We start from the raw sequence: 16,576 nt of genomic DNA, 5'->3' as shown, positions 1-16,576 counted from the left end.
ATTTCCCGAAAATTCCAGTATTTTTTCGACGATCAAAGTTTTGGCCTGTTTCCGATTTCGCCTACTTTGGAATTGAATACGCGGAATAGCAGGCACGCGCACGATATTTTTCCACCTGGAAAACAGGCGAAGGAGGCGAAAAGTCCAGCAGGCGAAAAGTCTGGACTTTTCGACTCAAATTAAATACGGGCCTATAAGTAATAAATAAGCGATCAAAAATCCTTAGTGTGTTTATTACTTTGTATTGATACTGTTCAAACTGCACCCACACAGATTTGTTCAGGTACTACAATATGCAGGGCTGCAGCGAGGGCATGGGTGTAACTACCATGGGTGCAAGGGGTGCAGCTGCTATGGGGCCCAGAGCCTAGGGGGGCCCATTTTCCTTGTCAAAGTTGGTACATAGGGGCCCTTACACACTTTTGCTAAGGGGCCTTCAAATACCTAGGTACGCCCCTGAGCGAGGGGTTTGCAACATGCCGCTGTCCAGGGATGCACAGTTGAGGACAGCTCGGTCGCTACTGTGATGGCACTCCACCACAGTATTTTGCCTTGCGTGGTGCCTCGAGTTGCACCTGGCTGCAAGGAAAGCCACAGGGCCATCTTCCTGCCCCTCCACAGCTGCCCTGTTGCTTGCTGTGTGATGTCATGTTGTCATGTGTGCAGGGGGCGCTGGAGCAGGGCACACAGCTGTTCTGCTACGGTTGGCTGTATTTCCCCTTCGTGCTAGGGACCTGAAAATGACGTGAGTGAGGGCGGAAGTGCAGTTCCTGCCCATGACAGCCAGCTAAAGAAGTACTATGTTCCCATTAAAAGAAGTTTGTTGTCCCCTCGCGGGCTCGCTGCGTTCGCCACGCTTCGGGCACAGTGATTATGTTCCCCCTTTATGCCCACTTGGATGGCAGGGAATGACGCTGGACACTGGCTGATGACGTCAGGGTCCTCTCCGTGAAGGGGATTTAGACATTACTGTCCTGCTACAGCACTGGTGATACGTGAATATGATTCACTTTTTATGAAAATGAGTTGTAATACTGTGAAACTAGATATTTTTTTTATGTATACAGTATGGTCAATTGCATCGTATACCTATAATGGTTGTTGCAGATAGTGCATACAGTCAGAGATGGGCTGGGCCAGGAATCTGGGTGCCATTTGCCCTCCAGGTCGATTGAAGCCCTGGGGGCCCATCAGCTGCCTGCAACCACATGCTGCATACACATTCAGGTCCGGCCCAGGGCACGGTTGCTCCCTGTCCTTGCCCCGCCCACTGAGCATGCAATGTCATGATGTCGCGCATGACGTAGAGTAGAAGTAGATGTGACCAGCAGCTCCGGTAAGTGAATCGCTGGTGGGTGTCCTCAGGGTACTGTTCTAGGAACAAGGGCCTCTGTGCTCTGTGTGACGGCACTGGTCGCCTAACCTAGTTATGGCCCTGGTTCTGACTGACACAGCATGGAGAGGATGATCATTGGGTTGGGGGCGGGGCTGTCTCCTTGGATTTCTCAGCCAGTGATCAGAGGAGTCTGCAGTAAGTTGAACTGTATGCTTCAGACTCCTCGGATCACTGGCTGAGAGATCCGAAGAGACATCCTTCCAAGAGGTGCTACAGTTCTTCCTCTTACTGCTGGTAATTACTCATGGGGTATGGAACAATGTCCATACACTGTACAAGGATTTATTGTACATGAAATTTGAAGAAAACAGACTGTATCTGTAAGACAAATGTTACAGGGAGGGGAGACTGACTGTATGGGTCAGGAGCACATGGTCCCTGGGATGGTCCCATATTTAGCAATGTGGGCTGGCCTCTGTTTGTGTAGGCTGTGAGAACTGGAGCATGTGCTGCCTTGCAGGCTGTTTGCAGTGCTAACTGAGGCCACTTACACAGTGACAGGTGCAGTGGCAGGCTCTTGTGGTGGCTGTCTCCTGCCTTCTCCCTGTTCTCCCTGCCCCTTAGCCAATCAGGGGTACCTGCACTAGTCAGCTGGAGAGAAGTAGTGATGTCTATCTTTCTGTTTCTGATACCTGGGTAACCTCAGACTGCTGACTGCTCCCTCCCTTCCTGCTGACCCGCTCTACCCCACTACTGATGCTCACTGACAACTTTTGCACCTCTCCCTCCCCCTACTACTAATGCACACTGCTGATTTCTGCACTGCTGACCCTCTCTGTCCCCACTACTGGTGCATACTGACAACTTCTGCACCCCGCCCTCTCCCCACTACTGATGCACACTGCCGACTTCTGCAACCCCTCCCTCCACCCACTACTGATGCACACTGCCGACTTCTGCACCCCATCCCTCCACCCACTGCTGATGCCCCCTGACCCATTCTGCTAACACTACTGATGCACACTGCTGACTTCTGGCCCCTTACTGTGAATTTATTACATTATCATTAATATTTTTACTTGAACTAGAGATGTGCACTGGACCATTTTTGTTGGTTTTGGTTCTAATTCGTCATCCGGGTTTGGTTTTAGCCTCAGTAACATTAATTTCTACTAATTTCCAGTCAATTTTGACCACCTCACAATATTGTTTTCATCCAGTTTATACCAAAAGGTTGCACCAAGCTAGCTGGCTGACTAAGCTAAGCTACAGCATTGGGCAGAACAAACACGTGGCAGTTCATCTTTCAACATGGCACATCATCATTTATCAAGAGGCCTGAGGGAGATGGAGTGTGTATGTAGTTGAAGGCAAGAAAATGAAGGGTTGATTCATAGTAAATTTAGTCAAATGTTTTTGTTTTGAAGCAAATTTATGAGGGAAGAGGGGGGCTTTACAAAGTACATTAACTCATTCACATAAGTCCGTGCCCCAATTGAGCTCTTCGGTGGTTCCTCATAAAAAAAAAAAAAATCAAAGGGGCGTGCAGGAGATGCTGTCTCTGGCCATAAAAATTCCTGGACATTTTTGGCATTCATTAACCGCATGTTAAAGATTTCAGCGGCTATGGCAGTTCAATTACCAACATGGCACATCTAAGAAAGAGAATGGCACTGCAGTGGCAGACAGGATGGCAGTTTAATAAACTATAACAATATGTTTGTCGTCTACACAAAAAGACAGCAATGCCCCAATCAGCGCATAATGCAAAGAAAAGAGATGCAAGATGGAATTGTCCGACGGGAGTAATGCCAGTGTTGCAGCTGTCCATTTAGATTCTTGAACAGGTGGAAGAACTATGTGGCAGCAAACAAAACTGAAGCTCTGAACAGGAAGGGAGCTGAGGTATTATTAAAGTCTGGTACTAAACATCTCTCATCATCGTGCTTGTGGGATTATGTATGGGAAGGCTGGGAGGGGAGGGGTCGAACATCTCCAGATACCATCACAAAATATCCTCTCCATTTGGTGCTTGAGTTGCATCTGACCAGACATGGCTGTTATGATCAAGGAGAGCCAAGCCCATCTGTTCTTACACATTGGAATGAAAGTTTTTTTTAAAAAGGCAACCAGGTTGGTATCTACCAATCAAGATTAAAAAAGGCATAAGAGTATTTTCCAAGTATATTTATTTGCGATTTTAGGTTAAATAAATACAGTATGAAACTTAAAAAAAAAAGTAAGTGTCAGAGCAGCGGCACAAACGCACAGCAGTTTAAAAAAATATAGGACATCTATGAAACATTGCCACACAGCAGTGGCAGACAGGATGGCAGTTTAATAAACTATAAAAATGTCAGTCAGCAATGCCCCAAACAGCGCATATTGCAAAGTAAAGAGGTGCAAGATGCAATTGTCCTCGGCAGTGGTGTCCTTCCCCGCGGTGACACCTGGTGCGGGGAGGGTTGCCATGCGTGCGGCAGAGGCGCGCACCACCAAAAAGGGGATGTGGCCTCAAGGGTAGGGGCGTCGTCTCAAGGAAGGGGCGTGGCCATATGACCCAAACCTCCCCGGCCCGTGGTAATCAATGGAGTGGTGGGGGATGCCGGAGGTGCGGGTAGTGCCAGCTCCCTCACTGTGACAGTGCTGCACTTAATGCTACAGTGCAGCACCCGGCTCCTGTCACTGAGGGGGAGCCTGCACCTTGGTGTCAACCTCTCGGCGGGTGATATCCGGGTGCGGCCCACCCTCCCTACACCTCCCTTGTGACGCCATTGGTCCTTGGGCCCTTCCACCCACCCATATGTTGTAAATATTAAACAGGACATGCACAGTTTAACAAACCAATAACTTAAGCAACAGGGACTGCCACTTGTGGCTGAAATGCTTGGTTTGTTCGGAACCCACGAAACAAGTTACCAATGGGAATAAGGCAGCTAATAGCATTGTTGATCCTCTCTACAATTGGAAGTGGAAGAGTTCATTCTCCTCATCTGATTCCTCAGTGTGTACATCATCCTCACACAATATTAATTTATCCCCACTGAAATCCACCATTATAGGTACCTCTGTATTTTTTTTATGTAATTGGCGGTAAAGGTGTTTCTTGTGAAATTTCCAGTTCATTTTGATGAACATCATCTTTTCCAGATTTTGGGGTAGTAGCCTCCTACATCGATCACAGATAAGGTTCCCAGCTGTGATGAAAACGCTTTCTGAGTACACACTGGAGAATGGGCAGCTTAGGTAGATAGTGCAAAACCAGTCTGTACAAGGGCCTCCAAATTGCCTTTTTGTCTTCCAGTAGTCAAAGGGACTCTGTGACATGCCTATGTGTATACTATAGTGTCATGAAAATGATCCTCCACCTTTTTTGGATGTTGACCCTATCAGATGGAGTCACGGTAGCGGTGTAACTATTTTTCAGCAATTCTTTTAGACCTGACCAGATGTTACAAATTGACTCCTCTGCATCACCACTTGGTCTTTTGGGAAAGCTGAGTTTTTTTTCTGGCAGCTGCCGGAGAAACTGAAGGAGCTGTCGTTGTGTCGTGTACCACTTGAGTTGCCAACTTGTTCACCAGGAGCTCTTTGCATCTCTTAAGATCTGGGTCAGTTGGAAAGAAATTACTTAAAACTAGGGTCAAGCACAGTCTACAAGTCCGACATACCTAGCAAAATCGCTTTGTTTAATCTCCTTCAATCTCTCGAGCTGATTTTCCAAAAGCCAAATTAGGGGAATCCCTTGACTCAAGCTAGCAGTGTCTGAACTCACTTCACAGATGGCTACTTTAAAGGGTTTGAACACCTTGCACTAGACAGAAAGCATTCTTCACTGCGCTGGACTAACCAACACTCCTAATCCTCTCCCAATGTCATGGCTTGTTGTATAGCTGTGGATGGCATTTTACTGTTAATCTATCCACTGAAGCATATAAAGGGTGGAATTCCACCTGGTTACCACTTCTTGCTTCAGTTGGTGGCAGGGCAAATTGTTCGGGCCACAGACAGCATCTCCTGCATGCCCCTGTCATTTAAAAAAAAAAAAACCTTTTGCTGCAAATGATGTAATAGGGAGGAGGTTTGTAGATGGTTAATGTCCCTATGTCTGACAATTGTCAGGATTTGGGTAAAAATAATTCCACTCATAAGAAGTGCATTTGTTCGTTCTATGCCCAGGCATGACAATGGCCTTTCTCTTATCATGGCCAAGAGCTGCTTCTACTGGTGTCTGACTTACACAAACAACATCCTCATCCTCATTAGTGCCGGCATCAGGTACACAAATATCTCCCTAATCCTCTTGTGCTTCCTGCGTGGCATCCTCAAGTTCTATGTCATCAGCTGCTATACTTCTGCTGCTCATCCCCACATTTGCAGAAATGGTGGAATGCGGATTATCTGCAAGTGCAACAGTATCAGAAAGGTCAGGCTCACACATCGCACTCGTGGAAGCACTTAGACTCTCTTCAGGAATTTGTGACATTTCTGTTTCTAAACGCACAGTTTGTTCTACTGCCATAGTGATATGAATTTTTTTTTACACCTCTTCTGTACCCTGAGTGATAAGGTCTTGCATTGTCACTGACGCTTGCAGGACCACCACTCATAAATAAAGGCCAATGCCTCAGTCTTTCCTTGCCTTTGCGTGTGGTGAATGGCATGTTGACAGTTCTATGTTTTGCTGCATCATACTTTCCCTTTATTATGTTTTTTTTATTTTAGATGCCCTGAATTAGACCCTCTATGCCCTTGAGCATCGGCGTTAATAGATGACGTAATCTGTATGTAAAGCCAGTTGGCGGGATGCTTCCTGTCACAATACCGACAGCGGCATCCCGATGGTTGTTATCCCCCCTTCACCACTTAACCCTCACTTCTTGTAACCTAACCCTCCCCGTTAGTGCCTAAACCTAACCCTCCCCCCTTAGTGCCTAACCCTACCCCCCCAGTGGTGCCTCACCCTCCCCCAAGGGGTGCCTAACCCTAACCTCCCCCCCAAAACCTAACGCTAACCCCACTATGCTATCTAAACCTAACCCTCCCCCCGCGGCTAACACTAAGGGCACCCCGGACTTACCTTGTTTGGGCTGGCGTCTTTCTGTGTTCCGGCATCAGGATTAAGATAGGTGTCGGTATTTCAAAAGCCTATTTTAAGTCCCATGTTGAACTTTCAGCGTCGGGATTGAGACCGGCGGCATCACGGCTGCCAGTCTCATAACTACATCCTGAGTAAAACAAAGCGCACAAAACAGTACAAACAATACAATTTATTGATGGCGCAGCCCTATTTCTGCTTGGACTGGAGCCACAGGGCTTATATATATAAGTGAGCAAAGCACACAAAAATTGTACATCCTCCGTTGACAAAGGAAGGCCCACAGTTTCAACATATGACACCCCCCATAGTGCCTAAACCCCCTAGCCAGCCCTAACCTTCCCCAGGGGTGTGCCTAGCCCTAAGTTCCCCCAGGGGTCCCTAAACCTAAGCCACGCATCCCGGGCTGGGGACGATCGGTCCGGCGTCCTGTCGGCGTTCCGGAACGCCTGCCGTTTGTGGGCGGCCCTACTGACATCACTCGTGATGTCAGTAGGTGGACTTCCTGCTGTATTAGAGCAGGAAGTCCACTGGGTCTTGCGGCAATGAGATGCTACCGCAAGGGTCTCGTCGCAAGCCCAATGGTCGCGATGGTCACCCACAGCTATGCGAGCGGACAGGAGGCCGCAACTAGAGGCCTCCCAGATTCAGAGCGAGCGCTCGCTTTTTGCGAGCGGCTCTGAATCAGGCACTGAGTGTACAATGTACTGTAGAGTGACATGTAAAACACACCTGCAGCATTTGTGATGATGGATGTGTTTTTAGCATCTGTAACTAAACAGACTCAGGACCTGCTTCATTAAGGATGGCAACAGCAGCAGTGCTCGCAGTTGGCCGATTGTTGTGTACTGCGCATGTGTATGCATAGCAGTGCGAGTGCGTGAAGGCACCACCGTGATCGCACTGCGATCAAGCAGACCACGCAGACCAATCACAGAGTGATTAATAGGCAGCGAGCGTTTGGGGGTGGTGAAGGGGGGTGGTTGGAGAAACACAGGTGTGTCTGTTTGAATGACGTTGCGTGGGTGTGCATAAATTAGCCATTGCGATTGCATACTCACTCCATGCAACGAGGTTAGCAATTTCAGGTCAGGGCTGCTGTAATGCTGCATGAGGGGCTGATGGTACTCGATGTTACCGATGTTTGTGGAGGTTTGCAAGGTATTACGGATGTGAGATAGCGGTAGTGGGAGGCAGTGGGCGTCTCTATGCTGGCAGTGCGATGGCATTGCGATAGCAATCATTAGCATATTTTCGCAGCAGACCTGCATGCGATTACGGAACTGCGATCGCAAAGCAATCTTTAATGAACCAAGCCCTCAGTCATTATCATTAGTGTGCAACTTACACCAGTGTTATAGCACTCACAGTCTAGACCTCTTGGGTTGGCTATGTTTGTGACTGTTTGCCAATCAATTAGTCACACTTCATGTCTGAACACCTATGCTGCGCCCTTTCTGTAGGTTGGCAGCATCTGCATGCCCAATGCAGGCCAGTATTGGACAGGGTTGTCTTAACAGCAGTGTGGACCCTGGGCAAAGCAATGCACTGGGACCCCTACACACCTATTCACGGGGAAAAAATTTAAATGGTCAATAAAATTAAACCCTCCAGCATGCCCATCAGACCTCCCATACATGCCGAGAGACTCTGACTGGTCTGAAGCCAGCGAATGAAGTGAAACTGGGATTGAGGTGAGTACTCGTCACGGGGGGGGGAGGGGCGGGGGAGGTTAGATCAGAACACCGGCGGCCAGCTTATAAAAATATCACAAATTTACCAACTGGCTGCAGCTGCAGGGGGGTGGGTTGGCAGGCCTCTACAAGCTTCGGGCCCTTGGGCAACTGCCCAACAAGCCCAATGGAAGAGATGGCCTTGGTATTGGGCCCCTAGTTGTACACATGAAAAAATGATGCATATTGTGAAAAATTCTACATGTGCATTAAAAAGAAGAATGCAACTTGCGACCAAAAAAATCAGGTTTACATCTCTCCAAACAAGGCAGTGTATTCATATTTACATCTATAGACAGGTAAAATTACCCATGACATTTATCAAATACAACGCATTTTTACAGAGCGCTTTACTGCCTGCCTTGTGTTATCAGTACTTTTCCTGTAACATGTAGGGGTAAATGTAATAGGGTCTGAGTTTTTTCTACTGGACAAACTCAGACCTTCTCGCACATTTAAAGGTCCGAGTTTGTCCCACAACTCGGCAAATGCAATGGTCTGGGAAGTTGTGAGTTTGAGGTTATTACATTGTGCAAGGCCATGTGAGATTTCTCGTATGAAAACGTGGACCTTGTAATGCGATTTTCATTACAAGGTCCAAGTTATACAGAAGTGAGATCTGTAAAGGCTTCTGTGTAAAAATAAAATAATAAAATATTTAAAAAAAAAGATGTGGGGTCCCCCCTAAAAGCACAACCAGCACAGAGCTTTTCTGAACTTGTCCTGGTTGTGAAAATACAGAGGAATAAATGTAGGGCTCCCCTGTATTTTTATCAACCAGCATCGGGCTCAGTGAGCCAGTCCTGGCTGTGGAAATATGGGGACAAAATGAGTAGGGGTCCACTGTATTTTCCACAACTAGCACCGGACTGTTTTTAGTGGGGGTGTAATGCCACAGCCGGGGGACCCTTTCACCGGTTCCCTGGGACATAGAGATCAGCAACCTGACCGCTAGTCAGCCCAGGTCAGGGATCCCTGGGGATGTAGCCCCCCCCCAATAGAGGGGTACACCCTCTCCAGGGTACCCCAAGCCTGTACTAATAGTCCAGGGCTATCCCCGGCACTCATGGGCGGATGGTGTCAGGTTTATTGTGTAAAAAATAGAAAAAAATATATTGTCTTTTACAGTAGAACTAGAGGTCCGAGCAAGTACCAGCATGCGGGGCATTAAGGGCCTCTAGTTCACCTGCTATTATGCTTCAAAACGAATACTGTTTAAAATAAATTAAATTGTACTTGTTGGTTTCTTATTGGTTCGTGATGGAGGTAGACGTTAGTAGCTTTAATACCCTGGTGGTGTTGGATAGATGTATATAGGACAGCTATGTCTGTGATGCAAAATAAATACTCATCTTCCCATTTGAAATCCTATAGTTCTTCAATTATCTGGGTGGAATCTCTCAAACACCAGACAAGCTTATCAAAATATTTCTGTAGATATGTCTACATATTTAGAGGAGTCGGAGAGTCAATCCCAGAAATGATTGGCCATCCTGGTGGGTTTGCAAGGAGATAGTATATGAAAGGGATCCTAGAACATACCATGTTTAGGCAATCAAATCAAACCTACTTCTCAATTATATCTCATTGTCAAATGTGGTCTTTAAGTACAGAAACAATCAACATTGGAATATGTTTGTGGAGGGCACAATCAAATTCTAGTAGTGCCCTTGTGCTGAAGTAACTGGTTTATCACTTTGTCATAATTGTTCTTATTGATAATGACTTCCCACCCACTCTTCCCCTTTATCTGCTGGTCTGATTATAATATTTTGGTTCCTTAGTGTTTTCCTTTTGAGGTGACTGAGGTTATTCTTTTGAATATTCTTTGGTTTGATTTGGTCCAGGTCTTTTTGGACACGGGAGCGAAAGAGCCCTACAAAACTTTGTCAAAAATGGGGTTAATGTTGGAGGACAGCGCTCTGCACTGTTTCTCCTCCTGAGCCGTCTGGACCCCATACTGTACAGAGGTGCACTAATTTCATAGCACAACCTCCTACCCGGAAAGGCAAACTATATCTCTGCGCGTCTTCCTTCTCTGTCCTCCATTGTGGAAGGAAGTGCCCCTGAGTGTCTCTACTGTGAGGAGAGTGAGAGCAAGATACAGAGACCCCCGCAGGTACCCTGTGTGACCAATGCTGACCATAATACATACTCCACTATCACCACTGGCGTGAGACTAGATTAAGGCATCAGCTGCTTACATTATATAGCAGTATCGAGTATCTCCGTAACCCGTGTATATACCTGCATGTTTCTGTGATTTCATCCTGTGTTATCCTGTAACTTGTTCTGTCTCGTTAATAAACCAAAAGCTGGTTAAGTTTTTCATCATGTGGCCTGACCTCCATTACCCTCCGCTGATACCTATATCTACACCTATAGGTTCTGCCAATAGTTAAAGGTTGACTATTTCTTTAATTTTCTATGGTAATAAGTGTATGTGGCAGTTGGTTTAGTGTTAGACAGACCCTCAGAGTTCCTAATGTCGCATAATTTTTCATGAAATTTGTCTTCAAAGTCAAACGTCTGGTATATTTATGGGCATTGATGTTTGTATTAAATGGTTTCCGGGTATGGCAAGGAGCAAAAGAGAGCCCTTTATCCAGGAACGTTTTGTGGGTACTGGTAAGTGTCAGATTTCTCTGATTGAAAATGCCAGATTTTATCCTCTGGACATTCCTGGCACTTATACTGACCTTTCAAACATTAACCACTTGCCTGGCATAGTCTTATCAGATACGTCTATACCAGACTGGGCTTACCCTGACATGGTCGTATCTGATACGACCAGTCAGAAATGCCCTGCGGGTGGCTGTTGGAAGAGAATCTTCCTGTAGCCACCAGCCCCAGAGGGACCTCCCAGTCCCTCTGCAACTACGTATTCTACTCGTGCATGTTGATCACTGCTGGGCACAGTGATCAGCCAGCCCAGTGCCTACCCCCCCATAACACACCCGCAGACGCCGGGGTAATGTATATAGCCGCTGACCCCCCTGGTTAGACCCGGCGCTGCTCCAGGGAAGAGGTAGCTTCTGCCCACTCCACCCCAGCCACTCACCCCCCTTCCCAGATCATAGAAACATAGAATTTGACAGCAGATAAGAACCACTTGGCCCATCCAGTCTGCCCCTTTTCATGTATCCTTTAGGCAACTTCAACCCTCTTTACTCCTTACATCTCTCAAGGATATTCTTATGCCTATCCCAAGCGTGTTTAAATTATTCCACTGTTTGACCCGGCACTGCTCCTTGCAGAGGCCGGGTTATTACTATGAAAGGAGCCTCTGCTCCTGCATAACTCCGGAGCTGCTTGCAGACGCCGGGGTAAGATATACAGCCGCTGCCCCCCTTGGTTAGACCTGGTGCTGCTCAACGTAGACGCCGGGTTATTGTACTAAAAGGAGCCTGTGTGCCTGTGTAAGCCCCACGCTGCCAGGGAAGTGGCAGCCTCTGCCCCCTCCCCCTTAGTCACTCACCCCCCTTTCCCAGATGAGACCCGGCACTGGTCCTTGCAAACGCTGGGTTATTACTATGAAAGGAGCCTGTGCTCCTGTGTAACCCCGGTGCTGCTGCTTGCAGACGCCGGGTTAAGGTATACAGCAGCTGCCCCCCCTCCCGGTTAGACCCGACGCTGCTCCATGCAGACTCTGGGTTATTGTACTGAAAGGAGCCTGCCGGGGAAGAGAACAGGCAGCCTCCGCCCGCTACCCCCCCACAGCCACTTACACCCCCCTTCCCAGATCAGACCCACCCACTCCCTCCCAGCCACTCACACCCCCCTTTCCCAGATAAGACCCACCCACTCCCTCCCAGCCACTCACACCCCCTTTCCCAGATCAGACCCACCCGCTCCCTCCCAGCCACTCACACCCCCTTTCCCAGATCAGAGCCACCCACTCCCTCCCAGCCACTCACAGCCCCCTTTCCCAGATAAGACCCACCCACTCCCTCCCAGCCACTCACACCCCCTTTCCCAGATCAGAACCACCCGCTCCCTCCCAGCCACTCACACCCCCCTTCCCAGATCAGACCCACCCATTCCCTCCCAGCTGCTCACATCCCCTTTCCCAGATCAGACCCACCCGCTCCCTCCCAGTCACTCATACCCCCTTCCCAGATCAGACCCACCCGCTCCCTCCCAGCTACTCACATCCCCTTTCCCAGATCAGACCCACCCGTTCCCTCCCAGTCACTCATACCCCCCTTCCCAGATCAGACCCACCCGCTCCCTCCCAGTCACTCATACCCCCTTCCCAGATCAGACCCACCCGTTCCCTCCCAGTCACTCATACCCCCTTCCCAGATCAGACCCACCCGTTCCCTCCCAGTCACTCATACCCCCCTTCCCAGATCAGACCCACCTGCTCCCTCCCAGTCACTCATACCCCCTTCCCAGATCAGACCCACCCGCTCCCTCCCAGCAGCTCACATCCCCTTTCCCAGATCAGACCCGCCAGCTCCCTCCCAGTCACTCATACCCCCTTCCCAGATCAGACCCACCGGCTCCCTCCCAGTCACTCATACCCCCTTCCCAGATCAGACCCACCCACTCCCTCCCAGCTACTCACATCCCCTTTCCCAGATCAGACCCACCCGTTCCCTCCCTGTCACTCACACCCTCCTTTCCCAGATCAGACCCACCCGCTCCCTCCCAGCTACTCACATCTCCTTTCCCAGATCAGACCCACCCGTTCCCTCCCAGTCACTCATACCCCCTTCCCAGATCAGACCCACCCGCTCCCTCCCAGCCACTCACACCCCCCTTTCCCAGATCAGACCCGCCCGCTCCCTCCCAGTCACTCATACCCCCTTCCCAGATCAGACCCACCCGCTCCCTCCCAGCTACTCACATCCCCTTTCCCAGATCAGACCCACCTGTTCCCTCCCAGTCACTCATACCATCTTTCCAGATCAAACCCAGCGCTGCTGCTTGAAGATCCTGGGTTATTTCAACAAAAGGAGCCCTTGCTCCTGTGTAACCCCGGCGCTGCTCCTTGAAAATGCAGGGGAAGTAAACATACAGCCGCAGCCCCCCCCCACCAACCCCTCATCTCCCCACCCCCTCACCCCAACCCCAATATCAGACCCTGCACTGCTCCTTGCAGATGCCGGGTTATTTCAACTAAAGGAGCCCTTGCTCCTGTGTAACCCTGGTGCTGCTCCTCGCAGATGCGGGGGAAGTGAACATATAGCCACCGCCCCCCCATCCCCTCATCCCCCTCAACCCCACCCCCTAATCAGACATGGCGCTGCTCCTCGCAGATGCAGGGGAAGTGAACATACAGCTGCCGCCGCCCCCCCATCCCCTCATCCCCCTCACCCCCACCCCCTGATCAGACACGGCGCTGCTCCTTGAAGATGCCGGGTTATTTCAACGAAAGGAGCCCTTGCTCCTGTGTAACCCCGGCACTGCTCCTCGTAGATGGAGGGGAAGTGAACACACAACCGCCGTCGCCCCCCCCCACCATCCCCTCATACCCCTCACCCCCACCGTCCTGGTCAGACACGGGTTATTAAAATGAGAGGAGCCTGTGTTCCAGGTATTAAAATAGTTTAAAAGTGTTTAAAGTCCAAGTTCATGAATTTGAAAAAAATTGCTATTTTTATAGCATACCCTGATTCAGAGCCGGACGCTCTGACCAGAGCGCTCGCTCTGAATCAGGGCCCACCTCCATTAAAATGGAGCGTCCTCCTGGACGCTCGTATAGCTGTGGGTCACCACCCACAGCATATACGAGCGTCCAACAAGATGGTCGCGTTGGTCTTGACCATCGCGGCCATCGGACTTGCGATGGTCGGGTTTCTCAACCGCAAGGCCAGGAGTGATTTTGGCTCTATCAGAGCCAAAATCACTCCCACTGACATCACTAGTGATGTCAGTGGGGCCGGCTTCAGACGGTAGGCGTTCCCATAGGAACGCCTCCGTCTGGCAGGCACGCCCCCGGAACGCCCACCAAAGGGGGCGTGCTGTCAATCAACATCGACAGCACGCCCCCTTTGGTGCGAGACCCGGAGCGATGGAAAGTCCTTCGCTCGCCGGGTCTCGCGCATGCGCACGACGGAGCTCCCTCCGTCGTGCGCATGCGCAGTGGGGAACATCGACCCACTTGCGAGCGTACTGCCGCTCGTGAGTGGGTCTGAATGACCCCCTATGTTTCAAAAGAAAAATAAAAAAAAACACAGGAAAAAATATATTTTTTTAATTAAATTGTATTGAATAAGTTTTAACTAGATGTTCCTGACCCTAATTCAATCATAAAAAAAAACGACAATTTCGGATGGGTTTTTGAAAAAAATGTTGTCAGTTAAAGTGGTTAAAGAAAAATATGATCTCCCACATGGTCACTTTTACATGTATTTCCAGGTCAGACACCTTGCCCAGCCTCTCCTTGCATGCTTGTGTTTTACGCAAGACTCTGATACCTTTGCAAAGTTATTACATTTTTTGCAGACTAATACCTACAGAACAAGAAATTTGTATGCTGACATATTACAGTGTGATATAGAAAAGTTATGTCTTAAGGGCCTCATTAAGCAAGGATCCCTGCTGCGATCGCTGCTGCAATCGCTGCTGCAATTGCGCACGCAGTTCTGCTGCAAAAGTATGCTAAGAATTGCAATCGCAAATCACTCGCACAGACAACATGCAGACGCCCACTTCCAGTCTTGCACATCCGTAATACCTTGCAATCCAGCCAAAACATCGGTAACATCGAAGTACATCGGAGCCACTCGCACATTTAAGGCATGTCTGACCCTACCACTAAATTACTAACTTTCTTGTACACAGTGACAGCTCATGCTGCGTATGTCATCACAGTGGCTAATTTATGCATGCCCCTGCAACAGCGTTCAAATGCACTGGCACGCCTGCGTTTATCCGACCACCCCTCCGTCACCACCCCCAAACCGTACTTCCTGTCAATCACTCTGCGATGGGTCTGTGCACTCACTGCAATAGCAGTGCCGATCGCAGTGAGGCATTCACACACGCACAATCGACCGTCTTCATATGCTTTAGCAGTTGCAATCCTTGCTGAATGAGGCCCTAAGTCTGCTGCCCGTTGGCATGATAATATACCAACTTTTAATTCTTCAGAAGAGTGAGTTATACACTATGGAGCCTATTTAATAATTTTTGTGGGATATTCCCCAAAAACACCTGTTTTCGGGGGATACCCACAAATATTAAGTATCCCATGAGTATACCATCGAGTGACCACAGCAGATATCTCCAGTATCTGCTGCTGTCCTTCCATTTCCGACAGGAACCACAACCCCCATAGCTGTCAGATTTAAAAAAAAAATAAAAAAGTTGATATTTTATAATTAGATGCCGGCACTTTATTGTGCCGGCACTTTATTTGTGCCTACATGTCTCTAAGTTACCTGCAATGTACAACATATCATCTGTATAATACATATCCTCTGCCTTTCCTTAAAATAAATCCTCTAGACAGATCCGGTTTTGATTTGACTAAAGGCCTGACTCAGATGTATGTAAAACCCATTGGTTTCCGTACATGGCCGATAGTGGAGCGCCTGAGCATGTACAGAATGAGTCCTACGTGATCACATGCGTTCCATGAACTGGGGGTGTTGGCCCCATTTTCTGCTAGTGCTGAGGTAAGGGTCTGCCTCTGAGTATGCAGAATTACTGGCCTCGCAAGTGGGCAGGAGGTGTCCAGTCTGAATAAACTTCAGCCAATGGTCGCAATGTGTACTGCACCCATCTCTGAATCAGCCCTAAGTACCATGTTCTCAAAAACGCTCAGAAAATGGCTTGTTGTGTTGTTGTGGCTTGTTGTGTTTGTGAATCTTTGGTCTACATGACGGTAGGGTGATGAGAGGTGAACATATTCCATATGTAACTGTACAGGTGATGTAACTGCTAAAAGACCTCTTGGGGACTATTAGGAAAGTGATCCTGACCAAAGTAACTAGAAATGTAGCCAATGTGAGCCAGTGCTATTACGGTGACTTAGTTATATCTGATAAAAAGAGGAGCAGGACATTGGCCCTCATTCAGAGCCGTACGCTCTGAGCAGAGCGCACGCTCTGAATGAGGGCCGCCCTCCATAAAAATGGAGCGTCCTCCTGGACGCTCGTATAGCTGTGGGTCACCACCCACAGCCTATACGAGCGTGCAGTTTGATGGCCGCGATGGTCTTGACCATCGCGACCATCGAAACTGCGAGCCGGAGCCTGCGGTTGAGGTTTTCAACGGCAAGCTCCGGAGCGATTTTGGCTCTCTCAGAGCCAAAATCACTCCCACTGACATCACTAGTGATGTCAGTGGGCCGGCTTCTGACGGGAGGCGTTCCCGTGGGAACGCCCCCGTCAGGGAGGCACGCCCCCGGCACGCCCACCAAAGGGGGCGTGCTGTCAATCAACATCGACAGCACGC

The sequence above is a fragment of the Taudactylus pleione genome, unplaced genomic scaffold (genome assembly GCF_031769625.1).
Source record: "Taudactylus pleione unplaced genomic scaffold, aTauple2 ptg000012l, whole genome shotgun sequence".
In the NCBI taxonomy this organism is placed as follows: Eukaryota; Metazoa; Chordata; class Amphibia; order Anura; family Myobatrachidae; genus Taudactylus; species Taudactylus pleione.
The sequence above is the reverse complement of the archived record's forward strand: the minus strand, read 5'-3'. Positions refer to the sequence as shown.